The sequence below is a fragment of the Alligator mississippiensis genome, chromosome 1 (assembly GCF_030867095.1).
Source record: "Alligator mississippiensis isolate rAllMis1 chromosome 1, rAllMis1, whole genome shotgun sequence".
In the NCBI taxonomy this organism is placed as follows: Eukaryota; Metazoa; Chordata; order Crocodylia; family Alligatoridae; genus Alligator; species Alligator mississippiensis.
In genome coordinates this window covers 253069619-253076358 of record NC_081824.1, presented here as the reverse complement: position 1 = coordinate 253076358, position 6740 = coordinate 253069619, and positions in this window count along the sequence as shown.

Genomic DNA, 6740 nt, shown 5'->3' with positions numbered 1-6740 from the left:
CTGCTGGGTATCAGGGTTCCTGGGTAACAGCTGAGCTGGGGTAAGCAACTCTGGAGGTTTGAGGAAGGGACTAAGGGTTGGAGGTCCCAATAGGCTGGGAGTAAAGAAGCCTGGGAACATGAAATAGAGGGTTTGGGGTCCAGAGGGAGAGGGCTTGAGCCCAGGAGAGGCTGAGTAGGCAGGACCAGGGGCCTGTAGAGTTGAAAGTGTTGACACTGTGAAAGGGCCTGAGCCCTGGGTGGGGCCAAGACTTTAGGTCTGGGGGGGTTGTCACTGGGACTGAGGCTGGAGCCCAGGAGGGGTGAGACTAGAGAGCCTGGAGCCCAGGAGGAATACATGTAAACAGGGCCAGGAAACCTGAAGGTCTCACTGGCCCAGGAGTGAGACCAGGGGAGCCTTGGAGTCTCAACTGCCCTAGGAGGGGGGCCAGGGCTCAGAAAAAGGGGCCAAAGACTGGGGGTCACAGCTGGAGACTGAGGGGGCTAAAAAATCTGTAGCCCAGGAGAGATCAGGATTGGGGCTGGGAGCCTGTAGCCCAGGGGAGGTGCTAGGGGGCTTGTAGCCTGCGAGAGAGAGAAGAATGAGTGACATCCGTGAGGTGTGGGCTTGGGTACTGGGGAGGATGGAGCCCACGTTATGAGCCGTTAAGGTGATGAGCAGGGACCCCAGTGCTTATGAGGAGATCTGACTTGGGAAGCCCTGGAGCAGCCTCCCTTTTTGGAAAGTATCGTTTCATCAAGGTGGGGTAGGGGAGGAAAAAGAGAGACTGCCCAGAGATAACAAAAGGAAATGAAGCTGAGGAGGCTTTAGGGGCATCACAGCCACCTGGGAAGGGGAGATTTTTTTTGGGGGGGTACAATGAAATTTGGGGTGGCTGCAGGTCCCCCTATAGTCCCCCTCCCAGCTGCAGCCCACCCAGCCCTACCCCATGCAGATCTGGGGGCACATGCAGCCCCCCACTCATGTCCCTGTGCCCCCCCGAAAAGTGGTGCGCAGCGAAGGGAGCTGCACCCCCTGGATGAGCCACGGCTCCATCCTGCACCCACCCCGCCCTGGCTGGGCAGCACCTACTCCAGCCCCAGACCTACTCCCTCCCTCACCGTGGGGGGTGTTGATCTTCCCCCCATGCTACTTCCCTTCCCCCCTCCCTTTTCACCACAACAGCCTTACCAGCTGGACTTAGCTGTATCAGAAATTGGATCCGTATGGGCCGACATGCCTCCTTAAAAATTGGCTATCGGTATCGGCCCCCAAAATCTCTATTGGTACACCCCTAATTAATGGCAATACATTCAATGCCAATCTATAGCACAGATATTGCAAATAGAATTTGGTATCTATTAGGGGGCCCCTGTCCTATTCCATGTGTGTCTGTCAGGCTTCAGCCTTGACCTGGCCAGCATAGCTACTCATCTCATCCTGATACCCTATGGCTGACTCCTCAAACTGGTCAGAGCTGGCCTGAAACCTCCAGTAGGGCCTAACTCTCTGCCTGTTCCTTGTCACTGGAGTGGTCAGCTGACTCCATTTCCCACATAATAACCCCTGGACAGAAACAGGAAGTGTCTGGGCCATAGGGTTGTATCTGGCTCCTGACTGTTCTGCTGTGCCCTCTTGTTCGCTCCTACACTCTGCCTAGGCTTGATTTCCTAGCCTCCTGACTTGGCTTGCTGGAAACCTTGCTTTTGGTGTACTCTTCCAATGCTTTTGACTTGGTTTGCTCCTAGACTCTGCTCTTGGCTTGATCTCCTGGCTTCCTGACCTGACTTATTGGTAGCCTGTCTGACTTCCTGGCTGCCTTACCTGCTTTGTTCCCTGGATTGTGCTCACCCTTCCCGAATTCCCCAAGAGGTTTGTGCCTCAATTCCCCGAGTGGCCCCAGACCCAGCTACTCATGCCCTGGCATGACTGTCCTTGCATCATTTGCTGGACTCTTAGCTTCTGGCTGAGGCCTTAATTCATCTGGATAGGTAAAGCTATGCCTAACTAAAGCTGGGTGCTTCAGTGGGAGAGGAGCAGTGTGTAGAAAACGTGTCCTGTTTCCACAGTCTGTAAAGATCAGGCCTTTTAGTGGGGCTTTTATCTAATAGCAGACTGAATCAGCTTTAGCTAAAGCACCCAATCTTTACAGACACTGCAGAGCCGGATTGAAGTAATGTGCTACTTCTTCCAGTAAAGTGCATCTTTTTTAAATGTCTGCAAGCCACAGAGATCTAACATATAAAACCAAAACAGGTGTGGCTCATGGGTACTGAGCACCCACTATTTTTTTTTTTGGTGAATGCTGGAGTCCTGGAGCATTCATGGAGCCAACACCTATGCCTGCTTCTGAATTGTCATGCTGATTTCCTGATTTATCACACTGGGAACTTTCTAATGGCTGAGAAGTGGTCCCATTCCCCAACATTAAAATAAGCCTGTGCTGTAGGTAGGATTAAGGGGTGGGGAGGGAGGAGAAGAGAGAAGTGGTAAGTGTCAGAAAACTGAAAACTTACTACCTCCAAAGGGTGATTGTGATTGGGTGAAGCATGGCTAGGGTGAGGCCAGGTGGCCTTGCTGGCTATTCCTCTGGGGCAGGGACAGCATCCCAGTGTTCCTGCACATAGTTGTACAAGGTGGAATCTCCTCTTCTGTATTTCCATCAAAAGCCAAGTCAAAAGAGCATCTTGTCTGGAAAGTAAAGTACTTTGGGCTAGATCCATAGATGGGCTTAAATGCCTGCCAGCACCTTTTTGGCACCTAGGTCCAACATTTAGGCACTGTTGAGATCTTCCCTGCTCAGCTGCTACATAACCCTGTAGGTGCTTAACATCCTCCCCATCCCTGCAGCACTCAAGTTTCTTCATGTAAAATCCCAGGATGCCAGTGACCTGCCCCTGGGCATGCACATTCTGAACTTGCAGAGATGCACGGACCCCAACCCCAGCAGGAGCTTCAAACAAGGCACTCTCTTGCCCCTCTTCCCATAGGCCCCAGACCAACAGACACCTCCCAAGCACAACCTTCAGGTTAGGCCTCACCCAAAAGACAAGCAAGGATGTGGGGACCTCCCACTTTACCCAATCTGACTTACTGGCTGGATGCGGGGGCAGATCTGGAGGGAAGGGGGGGTGTAGTTGTGCAGTTGCACCCCCCTTTAATTCCTGCTCTACTCAAACTTTAAAACCAACTGCCTGGTGGTGACAGCTGCATTTCTATTCAAGCAGTGCTGAGGGAGTCGATTGACTTCTTGCCCTCTGATGAATCTCTCCAATTCCTACTAATCTCTCTCCACTCCACAGATGCTAAGGACCCTCTCTCCATCTAATGATCTTCACATTCCACTCCTCAAACAATCTTTTCTTCTTCAGTGTTGCTGTCTGTTAGCCATTCCTGGTAACTGTCTCTTCTATTTTCACAGCCCTGCAGATTGTTTTTAGCTCTAGCTAAAAACCTTAACTTGGGTGTGGTGCTATTAACACAGGTGTTGAAATGACTGACAGTGGAGTATTGGAGGCCTTCAAGACACTCAACAAAACTCGATTTTGTTTTCTGAATCTGAAGTGTACATTTAACTCCAGTGACTGCAGAACTAGTGATAGTATCTTTTGGCTATTTTTGCCTAGTTTGTAGTGGTTTAAAAGCTTTATCTATAACCTAGCAAATTGGTATGCATTCTGATAGTTCTATTTGTTTTTGCTTTGATCTTAAATTGAATAATACAGTGCTAGCCCCCTAGCACATTAATAAAGCATCTAGTTGTTCTTTAACTGAAGAACATAAGTATTGTGTTATATGTGATGATATGCCACAGTATCTGGGCTGGTTACTTTAGGTGCCTCATACCAACTGAGAGGGTGGAGCTTAGGATCAGCATTTAATATCAGATAGCTTAGGCATTTCCACCTCCCCAGCTGACCTCTGGTAAGTCATTTCCAGACACCTCAAGCTTCCTGGGTGCTATAGGTGGCTCAGGACACCACTCAGCTCCCTGAAGTGGTTCAGTTCTGCAGTGCTGGGCTTCAAATGCTGAAATCCCTTTCTAGACCTCACCAAACACCAGGAAATGCCAACTCCAACAATTTTTTACTTCACTTATTACCCCTTGTGCACATGCAGCATATGGCCATTCTAAAGTATATGTATTAGCAGTTGTAACAGTTATAGGACTAGCAGATAGCCACATGCTGTTATCACTGATGGACCTTCCCCACCTCATTCAGGCCCTGATTCAGCATTGTATTATTCAAACATGTGCTTCCTTCTGTTGACTGTAAGGAGACAACTCATTACATAAGAGCTGCCACTTATTAAGTCAGACCATAGGTCTGTCTAGCTCAGTGTCCTGCCTCACAGTGGCAGATGGTGAGTAGTAAGGAGGCTCTGCAGTGTCTGTAAAGACTGGGTGCTTTAGCTAAAGCTGATTCAGTTAGCTATTAGATAAAAGCCCCACTAAAAGGCCTGATCTTTACAGACATTGGGCAAACTGAGTTGAAGTAATGCGCAGCCTCTGTGTATGCACAGGGTTTGGTGTAGGGATGCCAAAAAAAAAGCACCCACCACTGAAAAACCAAGTCAGCACCTATGGAAGCAGGCAAGATTACTATGGATCAGCAGGGGCTTTGATGTCCTTAAGAAGTTGGCTGTATAATGCAAATTAATTTCCCAAAATTTGCCAGGCTGTAGGCTTAGCTACTGTGCCCCAAAGTGCCCACTAATATGCTTAGCCCAGGAGTGAGGTTCTCCATCTGCATTTCTCTTCCCATCCCAGGGTTCCCTTCCTGCATACTTCTCAAGATTGGCCTTCTGTGCATGTGGAGCTGAGTGTGCCTCCTGTACCTTGTGCCCTGTCAACTTGCTGCTCCTGGTGCACAAGTGCCCCAGCACCTGATGTAATATCAGGGTTTCCTAGTGCTTCTAAAAACTGAGACAATCGCCAACAACTATCAGGGCAACTGCTGTAGAAGGTCAGCAGGAGGGAATGTGAAGATGGTCATGTTGCAGCATCATGATATAATTGACTTCATCAGGACATGACCACTTTCTCATGCAAAGCAAAGCTAAATAGCTGGGCCCCTTCTGCTGAGACGTGCTTGTTCAGGTAAAGGGAGACTGCAAAGCTGCATCTATCAATTGATCCAAATAGGCAGGAAGATAGCTGAAGCCAGGAAGTAATGTTAGTTAACGCTGCTGCATCTTGAGCTTGCAGTAGTGCCAGCCAGGCCCTTGAACAGTGGCATGCTTTGTGAATTATTAAAATAAATAAAAAGCCCTTGCTCAAGAACAGCTATTCTGGAGTGTCACCCAAATGACAAAGGTGCTAGATAGAGGCTTATTTTATCCTGACAGATTTCTCTCTGTGGTAGATCATGTTGTCATAAATATCAGCTCGTTTTATCCCCACTACAATACTTTTTCATACCAATAATAAAAATACATCAAGTACACTCCTGCCTTTTAATCCATTCTCCACACTACCCTAGAGATATATTGCCTAGTACTCCACCTCCTTGAGATCCACGTTCTTCAGGCTGCCAGCTCTGCAGTCTCTTGTGGTCATATAAGCAGCATGTTACCTGGTTTCCTGCAGTGCCATATTATAAACCCTTTGGGCCAAATTCTGCCCTGTGATGCAGAGTACCCAGCTCCCACAAATTTAATAACAGCTACTTGTGAGTACCTAGGGTAGAATTTGCCCCTTAACATAGCAACAGCACAGGGAAGAAGCAAAATCTGATTGTTCCATCAGGGACCTGGGACTCAAGAATTTGGTGCTACTGGCTTGCTGTTGTAACCCTGGGGGTGGGGGGACTGCACTCACTCTGACCCTCAGTTAGTCTATCATGTAAGGGACTATGAGGATAGTGATACCCCCTGTCTCTCAGATGCTTCAAAACTTAATCCAGGTTTTCTAATGACTTGAGATCCTTTGACAGAAGCCATGAGAGCCAGCAGGACAAATGAGAGAGGCTGAAAGAGAAGACATATCTCTGGTTAACCTCCAGAAACCATCTCAGCAAGCATGCCTGGGATCCAAATAAGAAGCCATGGCTGTTGCTGAGAAGGTGAATAAGCAACCAAGGGAACAAGAGTGTAGAAGAGAAGAGTCCAAGCAAAAAGCTGAGCTGTCAGCCCAAAAGACTGAGGTGTCCTCTTCAGAGCAAACCAACATGATTTGGCTTGATCACTTCCTATATTGGGATCAGTTGTGTAGAATAATGGGTTTCAGTGACCCCAAACCTGTTTTGGTGCCTATTTTATTTTAATATTTGTATCTCCTATAAAGCAAGAGTTCTAGTCTGAAGGATCACATGAGATCAACAAGAGACTCCTGGATCAAATTAGTAGGTTGCTTACAGAGGCTACAAAGAGTCAGTAACTCCTTTCTCCTTTCCGAAAGGTCACGCATAGTATAAGCTCACGATTTCTACCATACAAGTAAACGGAAGATTTGTAGCCAGCAACAGCATTAAAACAATGCCAGTAGCAAGCTGGAAGAGTCTAATGAAGTATTTTTAAAAATGTCTCCCCAGGAGAAACTCACTGTGCAGTCAGAACCCAGACTGCAGATGCCCAAAGCCCCGAAAGCAGGCCACTTCCTTCTAGGCTGGTCATGACGAGGTCCTGTGCATTTTATGGAGCTGGGCAAGCTCTTGTGATCCAAGAACCTACCTACCACTCTTAAAGTAGGAGAGAGAGAGACTAGGTTTCACACTGCCTGCAAGAACTGGACTTTTTGAAACAAGGTTGCCTTTTGAAAC